The sequence below is a fragment of the Haliotis rufescens genome, unplaced genomic scaffold (assembly GCF_023055435.1).
Source record: "Haliotis rufescens isolate VD_foot unplaced genomic scaffold, xgHalRufe1.0.p SCAF_11, whole genome shotgun sequence".
Classification (NCBI taxonomy): Eukaryota; Metazoa; Mollusca; class Gastropoda; order Lepetellida; family Haliotidae; genus Haliotis; species Haliotis rufescens.
In genome coordinates, this window is record NW_025963791.1 from 31,709,649 (window position 1) to 31,725,418 (window position 15,770).

A 15,770-nucleotide genomic window follows, 5' to 3' on the forward strand; every position below is an offset into this window, starting at 1 on the left:
CCTCTACTTTGAGCAGTATTTCTGGTATGTGCTTAAGGGAGGAAAAGCCAGAGTGATGAATGTTTTCGACGGTCCAGTGTCATCACATCTCTGGGTCTCTTCAGCTTCAACTTCACTCGCCTCGTATTTAGAACGGTGCCACTTCCTATTGTCACAGTTTGTAATGCGGTGTTTACTTTCGCTTTTTTATACATCCGTTAATTGTTTTGCGTTATGGCGCAGACAAAATATGATTTATGCTGTATATAAAATGTGCCTGTTGGTTTAGTTATTGCATAAGTACGTTTTACTTAATGCTTAGTGTCTGCAATTGGGACTACTGAAGTTACATGAGTGAGACTTTGCAAGCTTATGCAAGGGATACTTATCAAGCCTGAGTTCGAAAAAAGTTGCTATCAATATTTCTTTTGAGAGTTTTATTTTTTTATTTCCTTCCCCCATTGCTACATGTATTTTACATGAGTTAATGTCCTTACTGCATGCTTTTCAACATTAACTTAATATTATCATCACTATATAAACAAAAATATTTATAATATACCCCTTGTCGGGGGATAGTGATAACGCTGTTTTCTTGTTGATATATACCCTATGAGATATAGTGAGTGGGTTTGATTTTACACCGCCTTTAGCAATATTCCAGCAATATCACGGCGGGGGACACCAGAAATGGGCTTCACATATTGTACCCATGTCAGGAATCGAACCGGGCAAATGCGTTAACTTTAGGATGATATGATATAAATATTTATATTATTGCACGAGGTAAATAATAATGATACTGTAGTTTGAAGGACGAGAAGCGAGGTAATGGACTTGTATCATACAATGGCAAGTGTTATCGATGCGATGCAATACACCTATCCGATAAACTTATGTTTATCATGATCCTATAAATATATAAATGAGGTTTCCTTCGTATGTTTCCACATCGTTAATATCTTATATAAGGGATACACAAAGGCTCGCATAATGCAATTAGTATTTCTAATATTTGATATTTACAACATGGAAACACACTCGCCCAATACTCTCTATGTATTCTATCAACTGGGTTTACCTCTATGCTACGATTACAGATACCTTAGAATAATGAATGATAATTAACAAAAATTATTGCTTATGTAATGAGTAAATTTTAGGGCTTCTTCATTTTTAGAGAAAACGTGGCTATATATGTAACCATGTTGGTTCATGCCGTTCCCTCTGCTTGTGACACTATCATCATCATCATCATCTGGAATCTATAGCGGATAACGATGTTGGGTTCTACTGATGTACGAGGGGTGGCTGGAAAGTTCTGAGCTTAACTGCAAAGGATGAATAGTACATCCTTAACAGTTAAGTATTAAGTACAATACAGAACCCATACGCTCCTTCCTTACAGGCTGCGTATGAACCAAATACTCAACCAGGAAGCATATTTCGACAGGCATCAAAGTGACCAGGTATTCTCTGTTGATAAACTGGAGATAATTAGAACAGCAACTCTTCCATGCATGGGGACAAAGTGGCAACTAAGGGGATGATTTTTCTTCTTTTGTCCCTGTATCGAGGTGTCCAGAGGAGTTCAAGAGGGAAAGAAAGAGTCCCGAAGATGATCCAACATCAGGATCGAAGACTCTCAACTTCCACCACAACGGGAAATGTTGATGAAATACATGACATGTTTATGGATGATCAACTCACTACAGTCACACAGCCAATACAGTTTGAGAACATTCTGAGGAATGAACTGGCTTGACATCGGTTTCAGCACGCTGTGTGCCTTGGTGTCTGATTAGAATTAACGCTCCAGTTTCGTCATCTCTTGTGGGAATTTATATGATTTTGATGCGGATGCAGGTGATTTTGTTTAGCGATTTGTAACCATGGGTAAGTCTATGAGCCAGAGACTAGACAGCAGTCAACGCCATGGAAACACCTGATGTCCCTTCCTTCGAACACTCCCCTTTGCTTCCATATTAAGCAGGGCCAGATGTCTACCTGTTCCCAAACTCAGAGAACATATGGGGTTTATGGTCTCTGCCAATCTGGCAAGCATGATGCAAAATGACGATGACGTCAAGTCTGCTGTCGAGGTTCTTCTACACCATTAGGAGGAGGCCATCCATACCAGAGGGAATCAGGTACTCCATCATCGTTGACAGAAGCGTGTGGACCTCGGAGGGGAGTATGTTTAAACATAATTAACAACCGAATTCATCAAATTTAGGCTCAGAAATGTTTATGTAAATTTCTGATACCCATCAGCCTGCTGTAGATTTGACAGACCAACATATTGACGTTGACACCAACACGGAATAGGATTATTTGGTAGTTCACACTTATAAGCTTTCCCTGACAACACCAAGAACTGTTTTCTAAAATATTTCCCCAAAGCTAGCACGGAGCAGTTGTGTAGTTTTCGGTATTTCCTTTCCACATTGTTTACAAAGGATATATGTGATAAATTCTGTGATAAATACGGATGCTTCTTTCTGTGTACAAGGGGCGGTCAGGTAGCCAAGTGGTTAAAGCGTTGGATCGTCCCGCTGAAGACCCGGGTTCGATTCCCGACATGGGTACAATGTGTGAAGCCCATTTCTGGTGTTCCCCGCCGTGATATTGCTGGAATATTGCTAAAAGCGGCGTAAAACCATACTCACTCTCTGTACAAACACAGAAGTCACAGAGTATATGTTTGATAGAAAGCGAAAGATGAGTCTAGAGCTGTGGCTTGACTGTCGTCATTGACTGCATGTGACATGGTGTGCATGGGGTTACTCTGGAAATATTTATGTGAAAATGATGTGGAGAAAATAGATCCAGTCAATGTATAGAACACTCAGTACCAATAAAAGTCTTCACCAAAACATGGGTACATGCCGCTTATCCAGTCATTTGGTCACAAAAGGAATAACATTATTTAATATTGTCCATACAATTTAAACACAATGATATGCCATTAACTTGAGTGTAAGAGTGGGCGGTTATATTTTTACGACGATTTTGGCAATACAAGCCATGAACGTCAAAATGGACTTTACATGCTCGCTACCCCCAGTGTAGAAAAACAATAGTAATGATATTTTAGTGGGACAGTTTTTAATTCGATCATAATCAACATCAAGTTATTGAAATCTAAAATACGCACGATAGCTATGTGCGTGCGTGGATTCAACATTCTTCTCAAGAAAAGTTCCTATCTCATGATGATATCCGCACACCATGATTATGACAAGAAATCTACGAAGACCTTTTTGTATATTTGAAAAGTAATCGGTGATGACAAACATCTTTGTAACTTTGTCCACACTGTGCAGAAATATTCGGATCGGGAATGTTAATATTTGGGAAGCATTAAGCTCTTCAATCCTTATGCGAATTATTAATTATGAAATGGACCAAATTTCAAATTTCAAGAAATAAATCCTTGCTGTATTATTAGGAAGACTGAATGTGCTGTCTATTGTTTCTTCATCTTGCCGGCTGTCAACACCTATGCAGAAACCGCACTATACTCGGTTTGTTTGTTCTTTAACATAGCTATGTTCCATCTTTTTGACGTCGGTCTGTAAATAGTATGGACCGGACAAGCACGTAATTGGGATACGATGACATGCATCAACCAATTCAGCGAGCCTGACCACTCGTTGGTCGCCTCTTACAAGCATAGTCGCCTTTTATTACAAGCATAGGTTGCTGAATATATATATTTTCTAACCTGGATCTTTACGGGTGTTTCCTGGATGTTGCGCTAATGTTCCCCTCTGTCTTTAGATATTAGACACGAGTCCTGCCATCAGTGTGGAGCAATAAAACCCGACTCTTGTCAGAACAACGAATCTTCCCCCATGACCTAAGTTCCAGTATGCTCGAACCTGACACATGGCATAACGGTCCCGCATGCGATGGAGTGTAAGTAAGTTAATGATTTTTAGGGCCCTTAATCCTGCTGCTTTCAGTTGACGCCTGCAGGTGCTAAGGGACAGTGTTGCTGGGGTGATGACTAAGAACAGCGCATGTGGAAGTTGGCAGCCGTTTTGCCTGGCGTTCATTGACCCTGTCCTCTCTGCCACTGGCCTTCCGCGGGTGTCCTCACATGTCCAGTCAGTGTTTGCTTTCTACCCAGACATGACATGCCCGTTTTGTGCATGCTAATGATTTGCCATCTTTGATTTTCTAGGACAGTACGCTTAGGGATTTCAGTTACAATCGTCCCAAAAACAGACTGTCAAATTGGTAGAACACAATAGCAGTAAAGACGCATGACCTTTCTGTCATCAAATATGAATTTCTCCACAGAGACCCCACAGGTGTGCATACCACTCGCATAAACGCAGCCACAAGGTTGTGCAGTGAAGGTGGCTACCATTCTACAGACAGATAATGACAGACAGACAGACAGACAGACAGACAGACAGTTTATTCAGTAAGAAGGCCATAGGCCCATAATACAGACAATGGTTGATTGCATGAACTACGCATGCCAAGGAAGTAGTCGATTTAAATTTCTCTTAGCCGTTGGACTTTATATAGATATAAACATGTGTTATACAACATCAAAGTTTTCTGATGAAATAATTTCAGTAAAAGATATTACAGTTTGAAACTTGATATACTGTTTAAGATACATATTTCTTAGGGCTGAATAACGCTCACATACAAGTAAAACATGAAATGCATCTTCAATAAAAGATATACCATTTTCTATACAATATTTACATAATCGTTCAGTGTATGGGAGTAGATAACATTTAATAACCATCCACCCTCACCCTCATTTGATGACGTCACAAGTGCACCTAGTAACCCCACGTGACTGATGACGTCACATAACCTTGACCTTGAGGGTGGGGGTGTGTTGCCAACGTCATTGTCTCATTAATATGCAGAATAACTCATTAATATGCAAATGTATGCATGACGTCACAGGTCAATTAGGTTAATAAAGGGTCAACTGACCAAATGCAATCATGCAATGAATGACTTGACCATTCGTTAACCGTAGAACACGGGATAGTAATGAATGTCCCTATATGGACATGTTACTACGACCGGGGGTTGGGTTGGGTCTTGACTCACGCGGAATGGAATGTCATTGTAAGACCATTTTGGCGGGAGAACATGTGGTAAATATTTGAACCTTTTGCGTTGAAGACATTTCTCTGTGCACATTAGGTGGCAGGCTATGTGTGGTAATATTAAAAAGCCCAGGAACAGGTTCATGTAGAAAGATCTCCCGATATTCAATTACGTTCATTAAGGGTCAACTGACCGGATGCAATCATGCAATTAATTACTTGACCATTCGTTAAACGTAGAACAACACGTGTCTAAAAACAAGATGGCGGACGTTGCCATGAACGCTCACGGGCTGTCACGTGTCCTCGGTTTGAATCTCGCGCCTGACCTACAAGTCAGTTCTATGAGGCCCCATTCCACATCTCAGGCTACGTTGATCGATAAGTCCAATAACTCATTCATTGTCAAATATAATCATGATGTCACAGGTCAGAAAGGCTAATGAGAGGTCTGTTGTTCCAATGCACGAATGCAATGTGTTAATAAGTCCTTCATTAAGTGAGAACAAGGCGTAGTAATGAGTGTCCCATATGGAAGTGGCTACTACGAGGTTCAAATGTGATTCACGGGGAAAGGAATGTCATTGTTCGACATATTCCATTGACGCATGTATTTCGTGTAGTAATGACTGTCACATGTGGCAAAGAGGGGTGTGAGTTGAATTTCCATAGAAACCACATGTCCAGTTCTTAACTCTTCTAGTGTTACCTATTATAAGTTCCTTTTAACAAACAGTTGCCATGACAACTTTATAAAAAAATAAGGGTTAACAGTCTTGACTCCTAGCTAGAGCTCAGCTCGGAGAAATATAGAGTCGGTATCGCGAAACCCGTGTGTTGAAGACTGTAATGTATGCCAGTCTGGTATATGACGTTTTAATACTGTAAAATTCTATTCTTTTTTCTAAAAGATGTTTGAGTTCAAAATGTCGATTGAGTTTCCTATTTCAATGGAAAAAATACTCGTTTAACCCATACCCAGAATCATTTTCATGAGAAAAAATAGAGTGAAATAACGTAGATTAGTAGATAACTTCTAAGAGATAAGATTACTTGAGCATTCATTAACAAAGAACAATGGATAGTAATGAATATCCTTATATGGAAACTTAGGTCACCAATCCCTCATTAATATGCAAGATAACTCATTAATGTGTAAATGTATAAGTGATGTATCAGGTTAATTAGATGAATACAGGGTCAACTGACCAGATGCAATTTACTTACATTAACAAAGAACAATGGATAGTAATGAATATCCTCATATGGAAACTTGACATCGCACGCGAAATGGATTGTTATTGCGACTGAATTTTGCCGCCTTTTTGCACCTTTTCTCCATGCTCATTCGGGGGGCTGCGTCTGCTGAGATTATCAGCCCAGGAATAAGAGTGTGATCTATGTCAATATGTGTTATAAAACTCAACGGTAGTGTTGAGTGACTGACATTTTCACTCTAACCTTGCTGACAATATTGAAGACGGAATGAATGAGGAGAATGGAGGTGACGTGCTGCTGTGTCAGAGTCAGTCTTAGGTGAGTAATAATTTTAATCTAAATATTTTTACAAATTATTTACTGATATGTTATTAGTTACATTGAAATCTTTTTTCTTTCTTTCTCATCTGTCTACCTCTAATGCATATTTGTGTAAAGCATTTTTGTAATGTTATGTATGCATTTGTACACCATGCTTTTGACAAAATAATTCATATTATTTAACAGTTAAACTTAAAACAGATTCTTATTTTACTAATCCATTTGTAGAGTTTAATACCCAACAGAAATCAGATATAATCCTTCTTCTTTTTGTTGTTGTTGTTGATAAAACATCACTCGTTAAACATTTTACAAAGCAAGAAATAGAATACTCAAAGTGATTTCATGAAAATTTACTATTTATGAAATGTAACAAAGTGATTTCTGATACAGACTATACTTTGCTTTGCGAGCTTTTGGCTACTAGCATTGCGATTTCTGGCTGTAGATGTTATAGCCTGTTTCTGCATGATGTATGCATTTGTATGAAAAAAAATCTTGATTGAGTTTATTATCTTATCAATTTCAACGAATTCTCATTTAGGAATAAAAAAGTACATGTACAAATTCAATGTTCCCTTTGTTCCAGAATGTGTGCACCACAAATGGCATCCCATTGAAGAACCATCATAATGAAGAGACATGTGTCACCTATGTGCTGTTTAATAAAGTCAGACATCGATCAATGTATTCTTATATTGTCTTTTTTTATCTCTTTTTACAAAACAGTTACGATTAATCTTAAGGTTTTAAAAAGGTGATCTTAGCATAGTGTTAGTTAACCCTTGTCATGATAAATTTCTATGACTCGAGATAAAGTTAGAATATTCTGAATTTAGCATAATTAGTTTTTTAAAACCTTAAGATTAATCGTTTGGTGTATTGTGTCCTCTGTCAGTGGTCAGGAAGATAACCCGATGATCAATTCAACGCAAGCTTCACCAAGTACATATTCGCTGGGGAGTCACGTGATCACCATCTTTACAACGCTCAATGGGTATAGTAATATTTCCATATTTAGTTAGTGTACTGTGTACACAGTTGTCGACGCATCTGACAGTAGATCATATTGCTTATATGGTAACAAGTGAGGTTTATTTTACAACACTCCGAATGAGTTGGTATATGTTAAACACATAACACCTTGTTTTGTCAGTGTCGCTGTTTTGTGAATACTGACTAGAGAGCCTCCTGAAATTGAGGTCACCACATGCCATTTATCGCCTGCTTATGAATGGAGGGGGTTGGTTAACCACAGCTCCACTCCGTTGTAGAAAGTTCACATATGGTATGAGTTACTATACACATGCTATTCAATAAAGGCATGATGAATACTAAGAATATCAGGATCTAATTTTGTAAAAGAACAATACTTATTATATGAAAAAACACCAATTCGCCTGTGTGAAATTTACAACCATATCCTTTAACTCTGCAAAGTACGAATTTGCAAAATCATTGTGTAATATTTCATGCTAGTTTTAACTTCAAACTGACCATTTAACCATTGTTTGCTAGATACATATTATAATACCGCGATAGCTAGCTAACGGAATGGTCGTTACCTGATAACTTGGAAGTCAATTTGATAATTATTGGAAATTAATTGAGAACATGGGGTGTTAGCTGGAAACTTCACCTCTGTGTGTTATAACAAAATCAAGTGGGAAACATGATATTCGGTGGGAGAATACAGTGTTTTGCACGATAAATTAAAGTCGGAGAGAGGATGTCTTCCAAAGTATGTGTCTATTATGCCTGATTCAGAGTATTTGTAATTACAGGAGAAACCAACGAACGACTATTTCACGAGTTGAAATTCGAGCATTTTACTTCAAACACTGCCCGAATGCATCTGACCCTTGACCTACTTACAGTATGAGTGTATATTCGTGTTAATTTGCAGTTATAAGAATACTTTTCGTTAATTGTGTTTATGTCTAATATCTTCCAAAGAGTATGTAGAAGTCAGGAGATCATCTCAGCAACATGTGCATGGTTTTCATATGCATCTTTCCCTAGTTTAGTTATCGAATAGCACTTGTACATCCGTATATACTTTTTTGGTTTTGATAAATATATCCATTTCGATTTTGAACAAAAAGACTAATGCGAGTTCGTCTGCAAGTCGGAAAATTTAAAAAAAGTGTTATACATTGTATTTTACCAAATCAAAATTTCTTAAGTTTATTGATACCAATTATTGTATATTTTTTTCTATTATTTCACCATGTCACATCACAGCGTTCATTACCTTCAACTCAAAACCTCTTGCAGCGAATATCACAAGGTTAATTTACTGTTTTGTATCAGGTTGGGTATATGTTACAAAACAAACAAAATGACAATACACTTACATCAAGAATATTTATTCGTTGCGTGTATACAAACGTGATTAAACAATAATATTTAACACTAAATCGTTTTACAAAGATTCCAATTTTCTAAAGTCTCCGGGCACGCAAGATTCTCATTTAAATATAGTTCCAAAAGTTTAACCCCTTGAGTGCCAAGCTGGACATTGGTTCGTTTTAACAATCGAATTTCAGCCTAAATAGGCTATTGAAAACCTATCCTGTGACAATTTGTTGAAAAGAGCTCCTTTTTTGTAAGTGCTGACGTCAGAGCACCTCGAATGAAGTTGGATAGATCTATGATGTGAATCTGTACGGAGGGGCGGTCGGATAGCTGATTGGTTAAAGCGTCGCTCGTCACGCCGAAGACCCAGGTTCGATTCCCGACATGGGTACAATGTGTGAAGCCCATTTCGGCTTAAAACCATACTCACTCACTCACTGTAGGTTCACAGTTCTCGTTGAATTGAAGTGTTAACAGTGTGGTTTTACTATAGACAAGTTCGTGTTAGTAACTGTATGATACTAAAAAAAAAATTAAAAAAAAAAACACAAGCAAACTGTCGTGTGATCGGCTTGTGAAGATAATTGCTTTCCAGAGGCATATTGACCATATGTATGACATGAATTAAAACAACAACAAAATATACACTGTAAAGAGGCTTTTATTAACAACACAGGGTGTTGTCTTTACAAGTGTAGAGTTCGAGTGATTTCAACGATTTACAAAATGATTAAAAACCTTGACAGTTCAATGATTTTAGAAAAGATTTAAGTGTTTAATCTCGACATGAAATACACCACTCAGATGCATCTGATGGAGACGACCATCTTTGTGACATTTATAGATGTTTGCGTCCTGGAGGTCCCAACTTGACCGGTCTCCTGATGTATACGACCAGGCGTTTCTTTGACGTCAGGGAGCTGTCATTTAGAGAAATCTGTTTTGACTTAATGACAGGTCCTGTTTTCAATACATGGATAAGTCCAAATCTTCTTCCTTTACCTCGACTCGGTGACCGATTCTTCCGTGTCATTGCTTTGGGTAACACAAAATCTCAACTGAAGGGTTGTAACACGAGAGCAAGGTTTTTATTCTTGCTCGCTCTGCTCGTCATCGCCATCATCGGCGGCTGAGATAGATTCAGTGTCACTATCTGCTTCAGGTATGTCTACACGAGTCAGAATGTCTTTCATCACAGTTATCGTGAAACGAGCGATCTTGTTTTTGATAAAAGATTGATCAGTGCCGGGATCCATAACGCTCAGGCTGTCTAGGATGGGTTGAAATAGAGGCGCCTGTCTAAAATATTGGGAGAACTCTATGACACTTTTGAGACTGTCGGTCAATTCGCTTTCCCACATCTGTTTCATTTTTCTGTCAATCCATTCTTCTGTTCGACCCTGTTGTCTGTACTTTTTCCTCTTGAGTTTCATTGCGTCGTGCTTGATGTTGTACACACGAATCCAGATGCGTTGTAGACCAACATTTTGCCACTCCTCCGCATCCACGTCGGTGTTTGGCGACTTCCAGCGACGACGTTTGACAGCGAGACCTCCACCTTTCTGTTCAGGAAGTCGTTCCTCATCGTCGTCGCCGTTGTCGTCACTCTCGTATCTGAGACATTTTCTTTTGCATTTCAAGTTGTTGTTTGCTGGACACCATGATCTAATATGTCGCTGTAGATCGTGCATATTGTCTATCAATACGCCGCAGTCAGTACACGCAGTGGCCATGGTAAAAGGTCCTGTGTCGTCACTCGAGATGGATGCTGTTTCAACGTCGTCGTCGTCAGAGCTTAGAGACCTTTTTTTGGAAATTGAAGTGTGATCAGCACGAATGTCAGGAGCTGTCTGCACGTCTAATGCTAGAGAGACATCTTTTACCCGTTGTTGTTGTTGTTGTTGTTGTAAAGCACTGTGATCAGGTTGATTGTCGCTGGTTGTCAAGACGTTGACATGTAATCTATTATTCTCACTTGTACCGGGTTTGGGATCCACTGTAAGGTGTCCATAAGGGGTTTCAACAGCCCTTTCATAAAGAGTCATAAATTTACCAATGTCTTCAGGAAATATTCTTCTGGCGAATAACTTCACCTGCTGTCTGTCCACTGGCAAATTGAAAAGTGTGACATAATGAGAATTTAGAGCAATGTCCCTAGATTCCTTACCTCTCGGGAAGAGGTTTTGCAATAGCAAAAAGATAATGACATTTTTGTGGTGGGAGGTTTGGGTAAACAGACGGGAAATCCGATTGTCATTCTTTGCTTCCGACAAAAAGTCATCCAACACCATCATGTTCTGATTACGGGCATCAAAGAAGTTTTCATCTTCGAGATTGTAAGGTATTCCTTTCACAAACCGTACTTGAGGTAAAGTTTGAAGAATGCTATCGTAAAGCGGTTGCCACACAGTATAACACCAGACAATACAGTCGGGCAGGGGTTGAACGAATCCACGACGTAATAGGTTGAAGACAAACACCGACTTTCCGCATCCACTGGGTCCAACAACGATGCTATTCGAGGGTACAAGGAACTTGAACCGTCCGTGTCGCTGGTGTTCCCGAGATGAAAGCAAACGTGGAGATATTTCCTGATGAGGAGGACGAGGGTGTTTATCGGGAGGAGAAGGAGTAGGAGGAGTAAGGTGTTTATCCAGAGGAGGAAGAAGAGAAGGCGAGTCTTGAGTTGATCTATGCACCTGCTTCTGATGTCTCTGTAGATTATCTTTTCGCACAAAATTCTTGCCACAGTCTGGACAGTTGGTAACCTCCATAGTGAACAAATATAAGTGCGCAATGAGAGGGTCTGAACCATTCTTTAATACCCTTCACCCATGCAATGCTTAAAGACAGCTTGGGTTCATTTCACAGCAGCTTTTTATTTTCGACACAGGTTTCCTGAGGAGTAGGAGGAGGAGGAGGAGGGTGTTTATCCAGAGGAGGAGGAGGAGGAGGAGGAGGTGGAGGGTGTTTATCCACAGGAGGAGGAGGAGGAGGAGGGTGTTTATCCAGAGGAGGAGGAGGAGGAGGAGGAGGGGGAGGAGGGTGTTTATCCAGAGGAGGAGGAGGAGGAGGGGGAGGAGGGTGTTTATCCAGAGGAGGAGGAGGAGGAGGAGGAGGGTGTTTATCCAGAGGAGGAGGAGGAGGAGGAGGATGTTTATCCACAGGAGGAGGAGGAGGAGGAGGAGGGTGTTTATCCACAGGAGGAGGAGGAGGAGGAGGGTGTTTATCCACAGGAGGAGGAGGAGGAGGGTGTTTATCCAGAGGAGGAGGAGGAGGGTGTTTATCCAGAGGAGGAGGAGGAGGAGGAGGCGGAGGGTGTTTATCCAGAGGAGGAGGAGGAGGGTGTTTATCCAGAGGAGGAGGAGGAGGAGGGTGTTTATCATGAGGAGGAGGAGGAGGAGGAGGAGGCGGAGGGTGTTTATCCACAGGATGAGGAGGAGGAGGAGGGTGTTTATCCAGAGGAGGAGGAGGAGGAGGAGGAGGAGGGTGTTTATCCAGAGGAGGAGGAGGGTGTTTATCCAGAGGAGGAGGAGGAGGAGGAGGGTGTTTATCCAGAGGAGGAGGAGGAGGAGGGTGTTTATCCAGAGGAGGAGGAGGAGGAGGAGGAGGAGGGTGTTTATCCACAGGAGGAGGAGGAGGAGGAGGAGGGAGTTTATCCAGAGGAGGAGGAGGAGGAGGGTGTTTATCCAGAGGAGGAGGAGGAGGAGGGTGTTTATCCAGAGAAGGAGGAGGAGGAGGAGGCGGAGGAGGAGGAGGGTGTTTATCCAGAGGAGGAGGAGGAGGAGGGTGTTTATCATGAGGAGGAGGAGGAGGAGGAGGAGGGAGTTTATCCAGAGGAGGAGAAGGAGGGTGTTTAACCAGAGGAGGAAGAAAAGAAGGCGAGTTTTGAGTTGACCTGTGCATCTGCTTCTGATGTCTCTGTTGATTATCTTTTTGCCTAAAAACTCTTGTCTCAGTCTGGACAGGTGGTAACCTCCATAGTGATCAAATACGATAAGTGCACGATGAGAGGGTCTGAAGCATTCTTTTATTTCCTTCAGCCATGCGACGCTTCATGGCAGGTCGGATTCGTTTCACAACAGCCTTTACTTTCGACACGGGTTGCATTTTCAGTATAGTCATTTTCGCTTTCTTGGTTGTCATCTTTTTCTTCTTAGATGCAACCAGTCTCTTCGGCGACCCCTTTGATGCCATTGATTTTCTCCGACATGTTTTTCTCGACTTGGTCTTGCTATGCTTTGTGAAAATGACTGTAGGTCCAAATATATCCTCTGAAACTCTCTTCATTTTGAAAACGGACGTCTTATCTGTCAGCAAGGTTAGAGTGAAAATGTCAGTCACTCAACACTACCGTTGAGTTTTATAACACATATTGACATAGATCACACTCTTATTCCTGGGCTGATAATCTCAGCAGACGCAGCCCCCCGAATGAGCATGGAGAAAAGGTGCAAAAAGACGGCAAAATTCAGTCGCAATAACATTCCATTTCGCGTGCGATGTCAAGTTTCCATATGAGGATATTCATTACTATCCATTGTTCTTTGTTAATGTAAGTAAATTGCATCTGGTCAGTTGACCCTGTATTCATCTAATTAACCTGATACATCACTTATACATTTACACATTAATGAGTTACCTTGCATATTAATGAGGGATTGGTGACCTAAGTTTCCATATAAGGATATTCATTACTATCCATTGTTCTTTGTTAATGAATGCTCAAGTAATCTTATCTCTTAGAAGTTATCTACTAATCTACGTTATTTCACTCTATTTTTTCTCATGAAAATGATTCTGGGTATGGGTTAAACGAGTATTTTTTCCATTGAAATAGGAAACTCAATCGACATTTTGAACTCAAACATCTTTTAGAAAAAAGAATAGAATTTTACAGTATTAAAACGTCATATACCAGACTGGCATACATTACAGTCTTCAACACACGGGTTTCGCGATACCGACTCTATATTTCTCCGAGCTGAGCTCTAGCTAGGAGTCAAGACTGTTAACCCTTATTTTTTTATAAAGTTGTCATGGCAACTGTTTGTTAAAAGGAACTTATAATAGGTAACACTAGAAGAGTTAAGAACTGGACATGTGGTTTCTATGGAAATTCAACTCACACCCCTCTTTGCCACATGTGACAGTCATTACTACACGAAATACATGCGTCAATGGAATATGTCGAACAATGACATTCCTTTCCCCGTGAATCACATTTGAACCTCGTAGTAGCCACTTCCATATAGGGACACTCATTACTACGCCTTGTTCTCACTTAATGAAGGACTCATTAACACATTTCCTTCTTGCATTGGAACAACAGACCTCTCATTAGCCTTTCTGACCTGTGACATCATGATTATATTTGACAATGAATGAGTTATTGGACTTATGGATCAACGTAGCCTGAGATGTGGAATGGGGCCTCATAGAACTGACTTGTAGGTCAGGCGCGAGATTCAAACCGAGGACACGTGACAGCCCGTGAGCGTTCATGGCAACGTCCGCCATCTTGTTTTTAGACACGTGTTGTTCTACGTTTAACGAATGGTCAAGTAATTAATTGCATGATTGCATCCGGTCAGTTGACCCTTAATGAACGTAATTGAATATCGGGAGATCTTTCTACATGAACCTGTTCCTGGGCTTTTTAATATTACCACACATAGCCTGCCACCTAATGTGCACAGAGAAATGTCTTCAACGCAAAAGGTTCAAATGTTTACCACATGTTCTCGCGCCAAAATGGTCTTACAATGACATTCCATTCCGCGTGAGTCAAGACCCAACCCAACCCCCGGTCGTAGTAACATGTCCATATAGGGACATTCATTACTATCCCGTGTTCTACGGTTAACGAATGGTCAAGTCATTCATTGCATGATTGCATTTGGTCAGTTGACCCTTTATTAACCTAATTGACCTGTGACGTCATGCATACATTTGCATATTAATGAGTTATTCTGCATATTAATGAGGCAATGACGTTGGCAACACACCCCCACCCTCAAGGTCAAGGTTATGTGACGTCATCAGTCACGTGGGGTTTCTAGGTGCACTTGTGACGTCATCAAATGAGGGTGAGGGTGGATGGTTATTAAATGTTATCTACTTATGGGACATTTGTGTATCTCCCCAAGTCAATTGCAAGGTTAAACTTGCTACATCTGAAACGAGTCATACATATTCTCAGATATACTGGTATGGGGAGTGTAAGATATTTTTCTACATTCAACAGGGATTTAAAATGTTTATAATAAAAGGTATCAGATATACTATTGATAGAACTACACCATGATTGTTGAAGGTTATCAAATAATCTTTGCTTAAAAAGATGAATAAATACCTTCACATTGCCAACATCTTGTGTTAACCATACATATTCAAAACCTAATTTAAACAAAATATTCTTAATGTGAGTAGCCCATGTGGTGCGACCAGAATGGTCCAGTGATTTGAGCATTAAATAACATTGGCGAGGCAGTCTGCGCTCGTCCAAACGCAGTAGCCTGCACCAATACTTGATGGCCCTTGTGGTATACACACACTGGAGAGGGGCTCTTCCGCACTCTCCTAAAACCATACCATTGTTTGTTGTTTTACCTGTATTTAGAAACCATTTACACATTTTGTTCTGTACATCTTCAATAATTTTACAATATGAGATGCCCCATATTTCTGCGCCGTAACAGACAATAGGCACAATCATAGCATCAAATATCTTAAATAAATCTTGACAGGGTATATTACCAACTTTCTTTTGATATCTATATAATGTCATAATGTTACTCTGTGCAG